Source organism: Dendropsophus ebraccatus, chromosome 6 (genome assembly GCF_027789765.1).
Source record: "Dendropsophus ebraccatus isolate aDenEbr1 chromosome 6, aDenEbr1.pat, whole genome shotgun sequence".
Lineage (NCBI taxonomy): Eukaryota > Metazoa > Chordata > Amphibia > Anura > Hylidae > Dendropsophus > Dendropsophus ebraccatus.
In genome coordinates this window covers 126,223,034-126,243,547 of record NC_091459.1, presented here as the reverse complement: position 1 = coordinate 126,243,547, position 20,514 = coordinate 126,223,034, and the positions used below count along the sequence as shown (strand labels likewise).

Genomic DNA, 20,514 nt, shown 5'->3' with positions numbered 1-20,514 from the left:
TCCACTTATTGGGAGCATAATGCCGACTTCCAGGACCCGTTGCTTAAATGGGACGCCTATAAGGCAACCATCAGAGGGGCATACATTACTGGGGTTACCACCCAAAAATCTATATACCGAGCAAGGGAAGCTTCTCTGGCCTCCCTCATAGAATCCCTAGAACCGGTGGTGGCTAGCACTGGGGCAGAGGATAAAAGGAGGGAGTGGGCTAGGGCCCAAAGGGATCTTTTGATCCTGCAAAAAGAAAGCACCAGGAAAAAACTCTTTGCTACGTAGGCGGCTATATTCGAGTTTGGTGACAAAAATGGTAGGCTGTTGGCATACCTGGTGAGAGCGGAGCGCCCAACGGCTTCCATTCCCAGTGTTCTTAATGATCGCGGGGACATGGTGGCAGACCCCGCTCTGATTAACTCGTTTTTTTGGGCCTTTTATTGTGATCTATACTCTTCCCATTGTCCAGACTACCCCTCAGCCAGGGCGGCCTTCTTAGATCAGGTCCCCTTAGTGTGCCTGACCTCCAGGTACGGACGGTATAGTCACAGATTGGTACAAAAATAACGCTGGGACTATGGGCTCACATCTCCTTAATATGTATAATGACTCTTTGGAGGTGGGCCGTCTTCCGAGCTCCCTTCGGGAGGCCCTGATAGTTTTGCTTTTAAAACCTGATAAAGACCCGCTATCCCCATCCTCATACAGGCCTATTTCGCTTCTTACAATAGATGTCAAAATCCTGGCTAAGGTGCTAGCGGTGCGGCTGAATGCAGTTGCTCATTCAGTGATCCATTCTGACCAGACCGGATTCATGCCAGGAAGAGCCACTGATGTTAACATCTCCCGTTTATTTATGAATATTGCTGCCAGTGCATCAGATGTAACTCCAGGGTATGTCCTTAGCCTAGACATACATAAGGCATTCGGCTCTGTCGAGTGCCCGTATCTGTGGTCTCTTCTTGGCAGAATGCAGTTTGGCCCGCGGTTCCGGGCATGGGTTCGCTTGCTGTATACTGAGCCCACGGCTAGGATACGCACCAATATGGATATCTCCACCTCTTTCTCCCTGGGGCGGGGGACTCGGCAGGGATGCCCGCTATCGCCCCTGTTTTTTGCCATTGCCATTGAGCCGTTGGCGGCGGCAGTCCGTGCCTCATCCTCCGTCCGTGGCCTCCAGAGGGGATCAATCGTTGAAAAGGTGTCGCTTTATGCGGATGACACCCTAGTGTACCTGGCGGATGTGGGCCCCTCCCTCCTAGCCCTAATGTCCTGCATACAAGACTTTGGTCGTATATCTGGTCTAGTTGTGAACTGGTCCAAATCAGTGTTGATGCCCCTGGCGCTCTCCCTCCCCCTGCCCGCTAGCCTCCCGGATAGACTGTTGGTGGCCCGCCAGTTCCGTTACCTGGGTGTGGAGGTTACAGCCTCGATAGATAGTTATATGCCCCTAAACTTAACACCTCTCCTGACAACAACCGACCTCCGCCTACAGAAATGGGGCTCACTTCTATTGTCATTATTGGGTAGAATCAACATCTTCAAAATGATCTTCTTATCTAAGTTCCTCTACCTGTTTCATGCCTCCCCTGTTTTCCCCCCTAAAAAGTTCTTTGCAGATCTGGACAGGATTCTGAGATTCTTTTACTGGCAGGGCAGGTCACCTAGAATTGGTATGCACACCTCCTAGCGCCCAAACATCAGGGGGGCCTGGCAGCTCCTAACATGCATCAATACTTTTTGGCCTCCCAGCTGGTCTATGCAAACTGGTGGTTGGATCTGGATCTCAGCAACGCGGCGGTGGCACTAGCTGGGGCATTGGTGGGATCCTATGAAGGCTTAACCAATACTCTGTATAGGTATAACCCCTCTGTGCCCTGGCCTCCTCCTCTGGCCACGGTACAGAGGGTGTGGTCGACGGTGCAAAAACAGGGGTCCTCCACTGCTTTTTCCCCCCGCACACCTTTGTGGCTAAATCCTCATCTGCCGGAACTCATCGGCCTCCCGAGTGCTTCCCTTTGGGGTAAACATGGGGTCCGCTACCTGTCCCATCTTTTTTCCTCGGACAATGTATTCCGCTCCTTCTCTGCCGTGTGTGAGCTATATGGGGTACCTCGTACAGCTTTTTTTCACTACCTCCAACTACGGCACGCAGTCCAGACCCAGTTTGGTAGCCTCACGGTCCCCCTGGAGTTCACACCGGCCGAGAAGCTGCTGGGCTCACCAGATCTTGACAAAATTCTGACGCATAGCTATTTACTGTTGTGTCGGGAAGATACTTCCTCATTCCAGAAGGCCTATGTGAGATGGGCGGTAGATATCCCTTTCCTGAGTGATCAGCAGTGGAAAGAGGTGGTGAATACCTATTATCCTACAGTAGTCAGTGCTAGGGACCGATTGATTCAGTTTCGCTTCCTAATGAGAACATACTATACCCCGGAGAGGCTCAGGAAGATGGGGGTATCGGCCTCAGATACCTGTTTTAAATGTCAGGCTGATGTTGGTACCTTTATATATGAAGTATGGTCATGCCCTAAGCTACAGGCCTTTTGGCGCTCGGTTCTGCAATTCCTGTCCGACCACTTTGATTTTCCGTTTGTTTGCACTCCCAAGGTCTGTTTACTAAGTATTATTAACGAGATTACGCAAAACAAATATTACAGGGTGTTCATACGTTTTCTTCTATTTTGCCCTAAGAAAATTATAGCGATGGAGTGGAAATGCACTGATGTTCCTTCCTTGACCCGCTGGAAACAGCTGGTTAACAAGTATGTCCCACTATATGAGGCCCTCTATGAGCACCGTAAATGCGCCAGGAAGTTCAAGAAAATCTAGATTCACTGGCTCATGCTCGATGTGACGGTGGATGATTGAGCTTCTTTGTGGTCCATAAGGAAGGGGGGGTGCCGCTGTGTTTCTGTGTGTGTGAATGAGTGTATGTGAGGTCTACATGTTCTGTCCGGCTCTAGCCATACGGTCGCGTGTTAACGCGGCTTGTAGTTCTTGGGTGATACATCCCTGATGTTGCCCTCTTGGTTGGGTTATCCAGTATTATGACCATACTTGTTCTTTGTTGTTCCCTGAAGGTATACACCCTCAGGCTGGATTTACACTACGTATATTTGAAGCTGTGTATTTGAGGCTGTATAGCAACCAAAACAAGGAGTGAATTGAAAACACAGAAAGGCTATGCTCACATAATGTTGTAATTGAGTGGATGGCCGTCATTTAATGGCAAATATTTGCTGTTATTTTAAAACAACGGCTGTTATATTGAAATAATGGCAGTTATTTACCGTTTTATGACGGTCATCCACTCAATTTTAACAGTGTGTGAACAGAGCCTTTCTGTGTTTTCAATCGACTCCTGGTTTTGGTTGCTATGAGGACCTGACTTGAGGACCAAATACTGCCTGAAATATACGTAGTGTGAACATAGCCTCAAAGTATATAAAGGGTGGACTGTGCCCGTTTATGTTTCTTGTTTCTGTGTATTTTCTCTATGCAAAAGTATAAATAAAATCTTTAAAAAAAAAAAAAATTGTTGTACACGACTGCTATTTTTTCTGAGATTTATTCTTATTCTGAATGATCAAAGTGGAGTTTTAGAACTCAAAGAACTGTGTTGATCCTCTAGTATCAGTGTAACTTTTTCACATTCTTAGGGTATATGCACAGACAGATAACTTGCAGTGGATTCTGTCTGCGCTCCCAATTAATCCACCGCAAGTTATTTGCATGATTTCCGTACTGTGCATATACCCTTAGAATTCCGCAGCTTGTCCCCGCTCATGGCCGCATGCATCTCCGCTGGTCCCATAGGCTTCATTCTATGGTTTGGCAGATTCCGCCTTCCGCCCAAAGAATTAACCCACTCGTTTTTTGGGTGGACGGCGAAATCTGTCAAACCATAGAATGAAGCTTATGGGACCAGAGGAGATGCAGAATCCACGACGGGTGATCTGGCGGGATTCCATAGTGTGGACATACCCTTACACAGGGAACTCGGCTCACCTTTCTCTATCAGACTGACAGTAGAACTGGAGTCACCTTTTGCTGCTTTTTTTTATATATGTCCTTTTTATAATAAAGGGGTACTACAGCAAAAAAATGCTTTCAAATCAACTGGTGTTGGAAAGTGCTAGAGATGTGTAATCTACTTCTGTTTGGAAATCTCCAGTCTTCCAATATTTATCAGCAGCTGTACGTCCTGCAGGAAGTGGTCTGACACCGTTCTCTCTGCTGCCACCTCTGTCCATGTCAGGAACTGTCCAGAGCAGTAGAAAATCCCCATAGAAAACCTCTCCTACTCTCCAGACTGGAAAGAATACTCCCCTTCCTGCACGACATACAGTAGCACTTTCTGGCACCAGTTGATTTGAAAGAATTGTTTCCCCTGGAGTACCCCTTTAATAGAATAAGGAGCATCAACACTGCAAATGGTCTGTCAGACGCCATATTCCTTCCCATGCTTCCTACAACATTCAATGGAAAATGCCACAATGCTTAATTAGATACTGTAGGAATTCTCAAAAAAAAAACTTCCAGAAGGCACAAACATTTCCAGTAGCCTTTTAGCCAATGTTCACACAAAGTTTAAAGGGAACCTGTCACCCAGGAGAGCGACGCTGAACCCACCCCACTCCCCGATACTTACCCCTCCTGCCAGTCCCGTCACCAAGGAAACAACGCAGCACCTCTTTGTGCTCATTATGCAAATTAGCAAAAATGAGTCCGATGTCCATAGGAAATCACTGGAGCAGTGATTTCCTGTGGACATCGGACTCATCTCTGCTCATTTGCATAATGAGCATGAAGAGGTGCCGCATTGTTTCTTCAGCGACTGGAGTGGGACCAGCAGTATCGGGGGCTCTATGAGTAGTTAGGGTGCGTTCCGCCCCCCTCTCCTGGTTTCCTTTACTAATACCAAAATAAAACCATAATTTTGGGTAAAAAATACAGCTGTATGGGCATAAAAACAAGAAACATGTTTATTATTTATGACCAGCTTTGTCGCCTATTCACACATGGCTTTATTTTCGCTTCTGTAAAATGCTACGAAAACGACAAACTGAACAATAAATAAAAACTAAGGCCATATTTTAAAACCAATCGTAAAAGTTGAAAACCATTGCTGTGAAATTGTCTTCAGTCTGCGGGATACCATCACATTTCCCATTTAGTTGTGAAGGGTTAACAATTGTTTTGATATTCCGTACGTGTCATAATAGTTCGTTAATAATATTTCGTTTATCACATAAGTGATAAAAAAAAATTGAACATTTTAATTTTTTTTCCATCAAGTAGCCTCGTGATGGTTTGTATCTTGCAGGACAAGTAACCACTTCATAGACATCCCTTATCCTCTGTGGCAGATAATAATAGAAGCAGTTTGGGCAGCTGCCCTGGCCTTTTGCTCCTGGAGACAGCCACCAAAACCGCACATTTCTTATTATGGCCTCCACCTCCAAGGTCGAGAGCCACCAGCAGAATTTCTAGGCCAGAAATCTAGGTCACATGCCTAGATTCCCGGAAGAGTGTTGCTTTCCTACAAAGGAGCAGAAAGACACAGGTTACTTTAGGTCTGTGGCCTACAAGAAGCAAAGAACGTTGCATGCCTACAGAGATGATACCATTGCACCACCTGGCCAACTGTGCTACGTCCAGCAAATGACAATGACTTTATATAGGAATTTGGAAAGATAAGTTCAGGTTTAGTGAACAGCCCAGCCCAATACTGTCACCACAGTGTGCTGGAGCCAGTCATCCTAAACAGCTTTTTTTTTTGGCCCCTACAGGTTTTGTTGGAAAGATGCTCCGTACAACCACTGCCCGGTTCCCCCGTATGGCGCCGGTCTATTTCTAGGTGAGGCACTGGTGGCGGGCCAGCCCGCCCCTAATTGGAGAAAACCCCGCCTCTCTTTGACGTGGCTCTATTAGAATCAATGGAGCCGCATCATAGAGGGGCAGGGTATCCTCTCACTCGCGGCGGGACGGCTTACCTCCAGTGCTTCACCCCCAACCGGTGCCCAGGAATAGAATGCCACCATACGCGGGAACCAGGCCACAGTTCAAAAGAAGGACAGTGGCATGGTTTCCCCGTGCTGGTGCCGTTCTATCCATGTGCTAGTATAGAAGCGAATGTACTGAGGACCTGAGGGGCTCCGTATCAGGGTGGTTTGGTGCTCTGCCCACTAGGAGGCACCCCTTGGCAATAGGCTTCCTTCTCTGGAGAGAGGGTTATCTGGCTATTCCCATGTTTTGAGACTCGCAACTGAGGTTTCACGGAGCTTCTTCTTTGCATATTCAAATTTTGTAGGGGTCAATCACTGGAGACTCTTAAATGAGTACTCCATTGGATTTTTTTCCTTGATCTCCCCGAGCTCAGTGATTGTTGTGTTTTGTTGGTAAGGCTGGGGACAAGAAAGATGATTGCTTCAGCAGGAGACGTTGATGAAGATGCCAATAAAATAGTCCATCTTTAGTGAATAGCAAAGCTGTGCGTAACAAAGATGAGAAAAAAGTAAGCCAGCACGTTTCATGCCTTTGGGTGCATGTTTTCCTTGATAACTTTCCTTATTATGGCCAGGCAATCATGCAAATTGGACTGCAAAAAGGTCAGAGTTTATATAAACCCCTCCCAAATGTAGGTGCTATGGGGTTTAACATCCGTTCCTGCATGATACCAAAGAAGAGGCTTTAATATTCACATTCTGGCAAAGTAATGGAATTGGTCCATAAAAAGAAAAAAGAAATTATAATAATACACAAAGAACAGCAGGGGGCGTTATCACTGGCATCAATCTCATAACAAAAATACGTTTTGTGACCACTTGCCATAGATAAAGTATTTATTTTTATTTATATTATTCAAATACACACAATGGAGGGAATAAAAAATAAAATAATAATTATAATTATAATAATAATTAAAAAAAAAGATAAAAACCAAAGCAGTATGGCTTTGTCTAAAACAACCAATCCGAGCTCAGGATGCATGTTACCAGTGCTGGTTATGAAATGAAAGCTGAGCTGTGATTGTTTGCTATGGACAAAATTAGTTTTTGTAGATTTTATGTACCCTCAAGGGAGGAGGTTGTGTAGTTCTTCCCTCTACCTTCAAGAGGGGAGGGTGTGTGCTCTGCTGCTTCTGTGCTACAAGGCCGCAACTCCGCGATATCAGTCCCAGTGCTGTCCAGAAGTGTTCCGGTCCAGTCGGGACCTGGTGTCCTCATTCTCAAGATTCTCAAGATCCTCATATTCAGCAAGATCTGGGTGTTGTTCTTCAGTCACTATTCCTCTCATCACCTATTCTCATCAACAGCAAGTATTTCAGTCAGCTTATTTCGTCCAGTATCATATCTCCGGCACTACTACTCCCATCATTCAGTTCTCCTTGCTCAAAGTAACGCTACCATCACAGCCTATTGCAGCATCACCCATTTCACAGTTATATTCAAGTCTGCCTTAATCCTGGTTGCATCCAGAGAGACTGTTGCTATTGGTTACCACCATTACAATAAACGCACAACTACCGTTGTTTCTGAACCCTGGCATTGGTCTAGTTATTGGCGCCTTGACTAGGGACAACGAGGAATTGTTGGGGCCCCGCATGGTCAGGTTCCCGTGGGTTAGTCAGCTCCCCTCGTGCCAGTACCGTGACCTAACATCTGGCAACTGGCTACCCGGGTCCTACCTAGTACTACCACCTACTACCCTCAGCGGGAGGCCCCAGCGCATATACGCATACCTCCCAACTTTGGCTGAGAGGAAAGAGGGACATGGACACACCCTAACCCCACCCAAAGACACGCCCCTAAACCCAAAGACACGCCCCTAAACCAAGACACACCCCTAAACCCCCATATCATGTTTTCCACTGTTTTTCCACACTGGTTTTCTTGCAGAAGGAAATGGATTGACCAGGATGGCACTTTTCCTTATATTTCTATTCCTTCTGAGCTAACTCTTGGCTTTGGCTCATTTCCCCTGCAAAAAAATCTTTTTAATTTCTGAAGACTTTAGCTGGCAATAAGTGACAAAACTTATAGAATATAACATATTATGGATTACATCCCTACACTGAATGGGGAGATATATACACACTCAGGAGGAAGATAAGTATATAATACACTGCTGCCTACACTGAATGGAGAGATATATACACACTCAGAGGAGGAAGATAAGTATATAATACACTGCTGCCTACACTGAATGGAGAGATCTATACACACTCATACAGGAGGAGAATAAGTATATAATACACTGCTGATCACCAGGGCTGTATTTACAGCTTGGGCTGCCCTAGGCACTGAGTCTCAATACGCCTGTTGTGAAGGCCCATTTGAACACAGCAATTATCGCTATTAGCAAAAGATCTAAATATCACCAACATATATGACTAAATAATGCCACCATACAATAACTTAAAGCGTAACTGTCATGTTTTTTTTTTATTGCAGAAATCAGTAGTATAAGCGATTTTAAGAAACTCTGTAATAGGTTTCATCAGCTAAAAAAGCCTCCTTCTGTACTCAAGAAGCAATCTCCCAGCCTCCCCCCCTGACTTCTTATCTGTGCATTATCAGGCAAACACGTCTTCATTACAGAGAAGCCAGTGAAGACGGGCTCTGCTCTCTCCATTGTAAGCCTATGAAGGGGGGAGGGGCTGAGGGAGATGAGGGAGCAGGAAGAGGTGACATGAAGGTCAGCTGTTTGTAGACTCTCTGGGCACCTAAAACGCTAAATTCAGGGGTCAGAAAGGTCAGTGCTTATCTATGAACTTACTGAGAGAAGATTGCAGGGTGTTGTGCTTTGCAGAAATCCTCCGTGCTCAGTCACTCCTAACAGCCCCTCCCCTCTCCATAGCCACATAATGGAGACAGAAATCCTGCTTCATTTGATGTGAGGGGGGAGGCTGGGAGATTGCTTTTTCACTACAGAAGGAAACTCTTTTAGTACAAAAAACCTATTACAGAGTTTCTTAAAATCGCTTGTACTGTTGATATTTAATGTTTTCAGAAAAATTACCCTGAAATGACAGTTACGCTTTAATGCCACTACTGTAGACTAACTGCATTGCACGATAACTAAAGTACCTCTAGTAATTGCCTATGTTGCATTATATAAGCAAGAAAAAAAGAATTCCTGTAGTGCTTCTTTAACCGTTAAGGCTGGGTTCACACTGCGTTTTTGCAATCCGTTTTAAAAAAAAAACAAAAAACGGATGCATTTGTGTGCATCCGTTTTGATCCGTTTTTCGATTGTGAAAAAAAACCCGGATCAAAACGGATCCAGTTTTATTGACGGACACAAAAGCTGACACTACTTTTGTGTCCGTTAAAAAAAACTGATCCGTTTTGATCCGTTTTTTTTTACAATGGAAGTCAATGCACACAAATGCATCCGGTTTATTTATCCATTTTTCATCCGTTTTTTGCAAAAAACGGATAGAAAAAAACGGATTACAAAAATGCAGTGTGAACCCAGCCTTACTCCCCACTTTTGGCAATGAGTACCAAGGCCTATTTTTCAAATCTTTGTGAAACTTAAAGTGTACTGATCGTCTTTCTCTGGTGGCAGGATATCCTTTACATGAGCGCAGCGGAGATGGAATACTTCCGGAAGCGCCGTTGCATACAGTGCAATTGATGCTATTGTTGGAAGAATTCTGGCTTGCAGCTTCACAGGTACTGTAGCATGGTGGCAGCATTTTGACAGCGTATCCTGCCACCAGCAGGCTATGTTCATATGCTGTACAGACAACGACTGTTCAGCTTGAACGGCTGTTGCTTAACACAACCTACTGCTGGAGTTATTGAAAATGTTTATTACTTCTGACCAGGGGCGTAGCTAGGGGTTCAGCCTAGGGGGGGCGAGTGAGTCTGAGTGGGCCCCGGGACACGGGAATGGCCCCCTTCCCGTGTCCCACCACCCCCGCACGTGTACCCGTAAGTGTGTGGTGCATTAAACATTACCTGATCCGTGTTGAGGCCGTCCGCCATTTTGTGCCGAATCCTTGGCGCCGTCCCCCCTGCGCCGCGTCACAACTGTGCTCAGCCGCGATTGGCTGAGCACAGTTATGCTCAGCCAATCGCGGCTGATGACGCGGCGGAGGAGGGACAGCGGCAAGGATTCGGCCGGCCGGCCGAAGATGGCGTTTGGCACAAAATGGCGGACGGCCTCGACACGGATCAGGTAATGTTTAATGCACCACACACTTCCGGGTACACGTGCGGGGGTGGTGGGACACGGGAACGGGGCGATTCACAGACATAACATACATTACAAAGTTGTATAACTTTGTAATGTGTGTTATTCTGTGAATAATTTTTTAGCGCCGCACTACCCCTTTAACTACTTCCCTCCTGGTAGTGCCTGGTCTGCGTCAGCAGCTTGCTGACAGACAAGATAGCAGACAGCTAACCTCTTTGCTGAGTCTGGTACAGTGCCCTGTATTCTCAGCACAGAAGGTGGGGGACGTGCTGACTCCAAAGGGGTAACTTAACCCCTTCCTTGTAAACTGCCTCCTGCTCAGCCTCATTAACCCCCCCCCCCCCAATCCCCTGATACCGGGCCATGCAGCAGCAGTGCTCCTCTCCCAGCAGCTGGTCCTCTTCTCCCTCCTTCACTGTCTTATAGTGGGTGGGAGCAGGGAGAAGTACACATCATGAGGCAGGGAACAGACTGATCAGAGAGAAGTGTACAGTTTGTAACTCCTGCACTTATGTGACCGGAGGCAGAATGCAGCTTCCAGCCACAGGAGCCAGCTAATCACAGCCCCTCACCAGGAGCACTCGCAGTTAAAGGGCCAGCTATGTTTTGGGAAGCGGGACACTTGGGGCCCGTCCCGGGACAGCGGGACATGACCCCGAAATCGGGACTGTCCCGCTGGATCTGGGTCGGTTGGGAGGTATGGTATACAGTATAGAGGGGGGAGGGAGGTATACTGTATGTTGACTATCTGCATAAGGCAGATGTATACAGTATTGAGGCCTAACTACAGAGGGGGGAGGGAGGAATACAGTATGGGGACTACCTGTAGAGGGGGGGATATATACAGTATGGGGAAAGAACTACAGAGCGGGGAGGAAGGTATACAGAATGGGGAGAACAACTACAGAGGGGAGAGAGATGTATACAGCATACCTCCCAAGTTTGGCTGAGAGGAAAGAGGGACATGTCTTCCCCTGTTTTTCACACAATCATAGGGTAGTGCCACACTGGTTTTCTTGCAGAAGAAAATGGATTGACCAGGATGGTAAGTATGGCACTTTTCCTTATCTCTATTCCCTCTGAGTAGGGATGGTCCGAACCTGGTTCGGACAGGGTTTGTACGAACCCGAACCCTCCTCAATGATTACCGCTGTCTGCTCGCTCCGTGCAGCGGGCGGATCCAGCGGGAGGAACGCCTGGAAAACTGGGATACAGCCAATGCCATAGGCTGTATCCCAGTTTTCCAGGCGGTCCTCCCGCTGTATCCGCCCGCTGCACGGAGCGGGCAGACAGCGGGAATCCGTTCCCGAGCATTTGGGTTCAGCCGAACCCGAACCTCGGCGAGTTCGGACCATCCCTACACACACACTCATTATCAGTGACAGTGTTGTGTATATACTTACATAAGGAGCTGTCACTGAGGTCCAGGCAGGAGAGGGTTAAGGGGTCACACAGATCATCCACAGCGTGCAGGCAGAGCGGCCTCTAGCTGCAGAAGCAGAGAGTCTCCTGTCCAATCACAGCTGAGGAGAGAGGGAGGGGGAGCGCAGGGGCCTTATCTCCCGGCTCTCTCTCTCTCTCATACTCTTCCCCAGTGTCTGTGACCACCCCTCCCCCCCTCCTCAGAAAAGGTGTCAGAATGTCCGACATGTCTTAGAGGGAGGTGGAGGGGTGAAAAAATAAATAAACCGTTCCCCCCCCCCCCCCCCCCGCGCTCCGGTGCCTAGGGGGAAATACGGCCCTGCTGATGACTCTGCTGCGTGACTGCACCTGCTCCCCCCTCCGACCCCAGCCGGAAAGCATAGCAGTCAGACAGCAGAGTGATGAGGCCCCTCCCCCAGTGATGTCAGAATGCTGCGCCGGAACGCAGAGTAAGGGAGAGAGGCCTCTTGTGACCGGAGGCAGAATGCAGCTTCCGGCCACAAGAGCGAGTTGTGCACAGCCCCGCATCTGCGAGTGCTCATCAGGAGCACTCGCAGTTAAAGGGGCCAGGCATATTTGGGGAATCGGGACACATGGGAACCGAAATCGGGACGGCAGGACATGACCCCGAAATCGGGACTGTCTCTCCAGATCCGGGACGGTTGGGAGGTATGATACAGTGTGGGAGGCCTTACTGCTGAGGGGGTAGTATACAGTATGGGGGGAGAACTGCAGAGGGGGAGAGAGGTATACAGTATAGAGCCCTAACTACAGAGGAACTTATATATAGGAGCTTTACAACAGTAGGACATACAGTTTGGTGGCTATCCACTGTATAGAGTGGGTCCACAGTGTAGGGACTTACCGTGTTTATCCAAAAATAAGACCTACCCTGAAAATAAGCCCCAGCCCTTTTTTTCAGGGCGGGAATTAGACCCTGTCTTATTTTTGGAGAAACACAGTAGTCTAACTGTATCATGATACTACACCAGGGGCGGATTCACTTTACCATAGGCCCTGGGCTTTTCACCAAGCCTGGGCCCCCCCACCCCACTGTGGAAGCACTAGTATGGTTTTCATAGTACAGGATTATTGATGAGCGAATACTGTTCGATCGAATAGATATTCGATCGAATAGTGAGATATTCGAATATTCGATATTCGTACGAATATTCCATAAGCGTTCAAATCCCCCAGCTTCCGGTTTCACCCTCCAAATGGTCAAATAGATGTTTTTACCCTGACGCCCAATGACAGCACCCCTGGAGAGGACCTCCCACCGCAGGACAGGAAACCTGTGAAAATAAAATCTTGACACACCTCTCCACACCCCAGTTCAGGTTTCCTGTCCTGCAGATGGGAAGCCTGTGTTGCAAGTCCCATTCCGGGATGAAGATCTTATACCTCCTCCACGCCGGCTGCAGGTCCCCCGGCGGCTGTTGCCTTGTGGGGCTCCCTGGTGGAATAAGCCTGTCTCCGGACAGCATCCTAAAGTCTGGTAGGGGTCAGGAGCTGCTGCTACTTCTCCCCGCTGCGCTCACCGCCGCCCCCGGCTTGTCGGAGGGCTCGTGCTGGGGGAGGCATCGGTGGGCGTGGTGAAGCTAGAGGGGCCACGACCTTGTCTCTCCAGCATCCTTCTGCGCATGCGTACGCTCTCGCGGCGTAACGTCACTTCCGCGTTTTTCGCCCGGCAGATTCAAAAGGCCGGGGCGAAGAGGCAGCGGCGTCCCACATACCTCCAGCGTCCGAGGTGAATGGGCTTCCCACCAGCCAGCCTGTTAGCTGAGCCTGCAAGCTAACACTCCTCTTCCTCCACCATGTCGGAACATTCGGAGAGAGGAGACAAAGGACGCCATGAACACAAGTCCTCCAGATCATCTAGCCCGGTACCTGGGGGACAGGGGTCTGCAGATTGGTGAGACAAACCCTTTTTTCTTCCCTTTATTAATGGGAATGTATATTTGCTTTGTAGGGCTCCCGTACAAGCTCTAGATCCGGGGGGAAAGTAGAGTCTAAGAAACACCATAAAGAATGCGCTGAGTGCAAAATTCCCCTAAGAGATGACTACGCCAGATCTATATGCCCATCCTGTGTAAATAATCTGGTAGCGCAAGAATCTTCTGCCTTGGCGGAGAGCATTAAGAAATTAGTAAGAGATGAAGTGCAGCTTTCTTTTAAGGGTCTTTCTCAGCCAACCCCTACATCCTCAGCCTCTACTTCAGCGGCCTTAAAGGAGGACACAATTTGCAACCTGTCTTCCTTTAAAGAACATAATACGGAGGAAGGTGAAATACAATTAGTATCCTCTCCGGACGAGGATTCAGACGGTGGCCCTAAAAGTAAATCCCTATTCCCAATAGAGGATACAGACCAATTAATTAAGGCCATAAGAGTATCCATAAATTTGGAAGAAACGAAACAAGCCCAAACAGCAGAAGACGCCCTTTATGAAGGGTTAGCGCCTAAAAAATCTCGCACCTTTTCCTTACATGAAAGCATTGAATCAATTATTAAAAAGGAGTGGCAAAATCCTGACCGAAAATATTTTGTCCCTAAGTACTTCAAGCGCAAATACCCCTTTGAGGAGGGCGAATGTAGCACCTGGGACAAACCACCGGCAGTAGATGCTTCTGTGGCTAAAGTTGCAAAAAGCAACAGTCTTCCCTTTGAAGACTTGGGGTCTCTACCTGACCCTATGGATAGAAAGGCAGATTTCTATAACAAAAAAACCTGGGAGGCAGCTACAGGGGCCTTAAGAACCAGCGTGGCAAGTACATGTGTCGCAAGGTCTCTCAGAGTATGGTTAAATGACCTAAGATCCACCCTTTCCAATGATCCATTTTGTGATAAGATCATAGAGGATTTCCCAATCCTTTCTAAGGCAGTAGACTTTCTGGCGGACGCCTCTGTGGACGCCATTAAGATGTCCGCTAGAGCAGCATCACTATCAAATTCCGCTAGGCGTGCCCTGTGGATTAAGTCCTGGAAGGGAGACATAGCTTGAAAAGGGAAATTATGTTCCATTCCTTGTAACAGAGAATTTCTGTTTGGGCCAGTATTGGACTCCTTACTTGAAAAGGCATCCGATCGGAAAAAAGGCTTCCCCTATCAGAGATCTCAGGACTCATCAGGGGGAAAGAAGCAATTTAAAAAATCCTTTCGTCCCCGACAGGATAACAGGAAATTTAAAGTTTCAGGGAAAGGGAAAGGATTCCTATTTAACAAATCCAAAGATGACAAACCCCATCCCTCCCAGCAATGACGGGGTCCCGGTGGGAGGCCGTCTGACTCTCTTTGCCAAGGCTTGGAGGAACATTTCCTCCAGCCCTTGGGTACTAAGCACAATATCTTGGGGGTTACTCTTGGAGTTCAAGAGTACCCCGGGAGTCAGATACCTTCCCACCCGGACCTTGTCAGATCAAATAAAGCAGCAAGCCATAGAATCAGAAGTCCGCTCCCTCATAGCCAAAAACGTCCTAGTACCGGTTCCTCCAGCAGAGATAGGCCAGGGATTTTATTCCCCTCTATTTCTGGTGAAGAAGCCAAATGGGACCTACAGGACCATAATAAACTTGAGGGATTTAAACAAACATCTAATGTACAAAAAGTTCCGGATGGAAACGCTAAAGTCAGCGATAAACCTACTCTGCCAGGACTGGCAGATGCATATTACCATGTGCCCATACACCCGTCTCATCAAAAATTCCTAAGAGTCGCAATATGTCTGAACAGTAAGTGGGAACATCTTCAATACAAGGCCCTGACGTTCGGCATCTCCCAAGCCCCAAGGGCTTTTACCAAAATCGTGGCAGAAATGACAGCCCATATCAGAAGGGAAAACATACTTTTGATTCCATACTTGGACGATTTCTTGATAGTAGCAAATTCAGCCTCTCTTCTCCTTCAACAGCTTTCAGAAGTGTCTTCAGTGATCAATTCTCTGGGGTGGAAAAATAAACATCAAAAAGTCCAACTTCATCCCATCCCAGCAGTGCATTTTTTTGGGAGTCCTCCTAGACTCACATCAACAGATATCCCTTCTCCCGTCAGCAAAACAAGACGTTCTCAGATGCCGTACTCAGGACTTATTTCTAAACTCCTACCCCACTTTCAGGGAAGCAATGTCGATACTAGGCCTCCTAACATCTTGCATCCCTGCGGTCCTGTGAGCTCAGTTTCATACAAGGACGCCACAAAACAACATACTGCGGAGTTGGGATGGAAATCAGAGTTCCCTGAACCATACATTCAGACTGTCTGCAGAAGCGAGACTAAGTCTCCTTTGGTGGCTAGAGCCGACAAATATCTCCAGGGGGGTCAGGTGGTCTCCAGATCATCAGATCAGAATTACCACGGACGCCAGCCCTTGGGGATGGGGAGCACACTCAAACCAACATCACCTTCTTCAAGGCCCTTGGCCTCCTCATGTCGCTCACCAGTCCTCCAATTTCAAAGAATTATATGCAGTCCTCCTAGCCATAAAAGAGCTGTCCCCTCAGATATTATCAAGGGATGTATTAATTTACTCGGACAATACTACCACAGTGGCGTACCTCAACAAACAAGGGGGAACCAGATCAGAAACCCTGTTAAACCTTTCTTCACAGATTTTTTTCTCTAGCAGAACAGACTCTCTCATCTCTAGTGGCGGTCCACCTCAAAGGCTCCCTAAATCAGACAGCGGATTATCTCAGCCAGACTCATCTCCTACAGTCAGAGTGGTCTCTAAACAGCGAAGTCTATGGCCTAGTCGTAAAAAGGTTTGATTTGCCGACAATAGATCTGTTTGCAACCAAATCCAACAGGAAGCTACCCAGATTCTGTTCGATCAACCCCCGAGACCATCCGACAGCAGTCGATGCTTTTTCTCTACACTGGGGAATGGAAAAAGGCTAAGCGTTTCCGCCACTCAGACTAATCCCCAGAGTGATAAAGAAGGTGATGAGGGACAAAGCGACAATAATTCTTATCGCCCCATTCTGGCCAAGGAGGCCATGGTTCACGGTCCTCAGACAGCTCTCCCAAACTACACCGTGGGTGCTACCAGACAGAGAGGATCTCCTCTTCCAGGGTCCAGTCAACCATCCAGGGGCACCCCACTTGCACTTGAGAGCCTGGACGCTGAAAGGGTAATTCTAAGAGGTAGGGGCCTGTCAGACGAAGTGATTAATACTCTGCTGGCTAGTAGAAAAGATGTAACCTCTTCCATCTATTTAAGAGTCTGGAAGGCCTTCCTGAGATTTGCGGAGGGTAGACAGGATCACCTAGGAAAACCCAACATACCCCTTATCTTAAGGTTTCTCCAAGCGGGGCTGGACAAGAACCTAAGGCCCAGCACGCTTAAAGTCCAGGTCTCAGCACTTAGCTCCTTCCTGGACTATAAGTTGGCAGAAAACTTGCTGATTAAAAGGTTTATTACAGCGGCAGTCAGATTAAATCCTCCCAAAAGAGTGACAGTGCCCCCGTGGGATCTAAATCTAGTGCTAGACTCTCTAACAGGCCCACCATTTGAACCACTAGACAATCTCTCCCTAAAGATATTATCTATTAAGCTGGCCTTCTTATTAGCCATCACTACCGCCCGTAGAGTGGGAGAACTGCAGTCCCTCTCAGCATATCCACCCTACACTCAGATACTAGATGATAGAGTCATCATGAAAACCCTACCTTCATTTCTGCCCAAAGTGGTTACCGAATTCCATAAAAATCAGCAAATTGTGTTGCCCGCATTCTGTGACAATGCATCAAACAGTGGGGAGCAAACTTACCATTCACTTGGTGTAAGAAGAAGCCTCCTTAAGTACCTGGAGGCTAACCAAAGTTTTGGCTCCTGCGAAAACTTATTACTCCAATTTTGGGGCCCTAATAAAGGGAAAGCTGCCTCTAAACCTACCATTAGTAGATGGATCGGACAGGCCATTACCATGGCATATACAGCCCAAGATAAGACCCCTCCTGCTTATTTCACAGCCCATTCCACTAGGGCGGTAGCAACGTCCTGGGCAGAAAGGGCTGATGCTTCCTTAGACCAAATATGCAGAGCAGCCACATGGTCTTCGGTCCATACATTCTTAAGACACTATAGGTTGCAGTTAAATCCCATATCAGATTTGTCTTTCGGCCGAAAAGTTCTTTCGGCCGTGGTCCCTCCCTAGGGGGGATTACTATTGTAGTCCTCCAGGGGTGCTGTCAGGGGGCGTCAGGGTAAAAGCACAATTACTAACCGGTAATCTTGTTTTCATTAGCCCATGACAGCACCCCTCATCTAAAACCCGACCCTATTTACTATTGTTTACCGAATATTGCTTATATATTAGTTCTTTTGTTTAACTTCCACTACCGCTGGAATACTTGCCTAGAACTGAGGTGTGTCAAGATTTTATCTTCACAGGTTTCCTGTCCTGCGGTGGGAGATCCTCTCCAGGGGTGCTGTCATGGGCTAATGAAAACAAGATTACCGGTTAGTAATCGTGCTTTTCACTAATCGAATACTTGTTCCCATAGACTTTAATGGGATCGAATATTTGCGGGATATTCGTACGAATATCGAATGTTCGAATATTTCACTATTCACTCATCAGTATACAGGATAGATAATATGATGCCCTAATTTGTGCATAATCATAGTAAAGCTATGCTTACACAACGTAAGGTTGATATAAATCACGGCCATTGTTGCCAATTTGAAACAACGGCCAATTTGAAACAACGATTTGTAGGAACCTTACATTGTTCTGCCCTCTATGAAATCCTGGCCATACTTCTGATGTGGGCACGCACGGATGCGCCCGCATCAGAATTCCGCGGCGGTAAAGATAATCCGGCAGGAACAGTGTCATACATTGTCTAAAAAAAAAAAAGCAGCAAATCATGGCAGAACTGTATACACCACTGAAAGTACAATGTGTTTGGGTGGTCCTGGGCCCCCCAAGAGCTCAGGGCCCCCGGCTACCGCCCGAAACAGACCTATTATAATTCATTACTGTACTAGACTGTGTTCAACACATTAATTTTACTTTTAGTTTAGTTTCCTAAGGGTTAAAAAGGAGGCAGAGCTACTGGTGATGTATAAAAGTCAACACAGTGCAGAGATAGACAGAAGAGAGCAGACGGATCAGTGTTGTGTCCCTGGTACAGTCCACACTGCAGGACTACAAGTAAGATAGCATCTTCATATTCTTTGCTTTAATCTACTGTACTGTAGACTTACAATGTTACTAAGACTATATACATGCACAGTCTGTAGTCATTCTCATGTGTTCATGCAACTAGTTAACTTGTAAAGGGCATTGTATAGCATTATTTATAGCAGTGATGGGCAACCTTTTGAGCTTGGTGTGTTAACATTTAGCAAAAAAACTAGCATAATTTGGGTGGTATGTCACGAGAAAAAAAAAACTTTTTTTTTTTTTTTTTTTTTAGTTTGAATAACAAAAATATATAATTGTAATATATAACTGTATTTAATAAACCAAAAAATAATTATTTAACTTACCTGCCTAGTGACTTGTATGTTCCTGTGTTAGTCAGTTTCTTTTGTTGGTCGTCTTATTATGTGGGAGATAAGAGATTGAGATAAGTCAGGGGGGAGTAGGAATTGTTTAACTAACCTGCCTATTAGTGATTTTTTTGTTGCTTTATTTCAATGGCTAATGGTGCGTTTACACAGACAGATTTATTTTACAGATTTCTTAAGCCAAAGCCAGGAACAGAGTATATACAGAGAACATGTCATAGGAAAGACTGGTTTTGGCTTCAAGAATCTGTCAGATAAATCTGTGTAAACGCACCATTAGGCTGGGTTCACACTACATATATTTCAGTTAGTATTGTGGTCCTCATATTGCAACCAAACCAGGAGTGGATTAAAAACACAGAAAGGCTCTGTTCACACAATGTTGAAATTGAGTGGATGGCCGCCATATAACAGTAAATAACGGCCATTATTTCAATACAACAGCCGTTGTTTTAAAATAACAGCAAATATTTGCCATTATATGGCGGCCATCCACTCAATTTCAACATTGTGTGAACAGAGCCTTTCTGTGTTTTTAATCCACTCCTGGTTTTGGTTTCAATATGAGGACCACAATACTAACTGAAATATATGTAGTGTTAACACAGCCTGAATCTTCAATTGAAGGTTGGTATTTTGTACACTTCAAGCCCACGCACACTACCCATCCCATCCCCACACACACTACCACACCTATCCCCCATCCCCACACACACTACCACACCTATCACCTATCCCCACACACACTACCACACCTATCCCCCATCCCCATCCTCACACACTCTACCCCACCTGACCACCATTCCCAGACACACTACCACACCTGACCCCCATCCCACACACTACCACACCTGATCCTTATCCTACACACACACACACACACACACACACACACTACCCCACTTGACCCCGATCCCCACACACACTACCCTACCTTACCCCCCATCCTCACACACACTACCCTACCTGACCACCATTCCCAGACACACTACCACACCTGACCCCTATCCCAACACTCACTACCCTATCTGAGCCCCATCCCTCCCCCACAAACACTACTCAACCTTACCCTCATCCCTATAAACTACCTCACCTGACCCCCATACACACACACACACACACACACACACACACACTGTGGGTTACAATACTCATACAGCTACTCATACAGCTATCCAGGTCATCAGGATGCCTTTGTGAGGTGGCTCTGTGGGATGTGGCGCTGGGCGACGACACTGGGGCACTTGTCCCGAGGCAAGATCAAGCTGGGTCTGGAGCATGGCGTAGCCAAAGCCGGCCATGGTGCCCACATCCAATGGACGTGTGCCGGGTGACGTCACAGTAGCAGAGCCCAGGCGGGAAACAACTCT

At 46.9% G+C, this 20,514-nt stretch overlaps 1 protein-coding gene across 2 annotated transcripts in view; it reads left to right on the top strand.

Moving 5' to 3' along the window:
- The window catches only part of LOC138796016 (cytochrome P450 2K6-like), a 70,579-nt gene that overhangs the window by 13,206 nt on the left and 36,859 nt on the right, over positions 1-20,514 (top strand). Inside the window, exon 1 of one of the 2 annotated variants that reach the window (XM_069975885.1) lies at positions 18,701-18,785. The exons of the other annotated variant lie outside the window; for it this stretch is intronic. The gene's annotated coding sequence lies outside the window, so the exon portion shown is untranslated. Of the gene's footprint in view, positions 1-18,700; positions 18,786-20,514 lie in introns of those variants that run through there. 2 annotated transcript variants of the gene reach the window in all.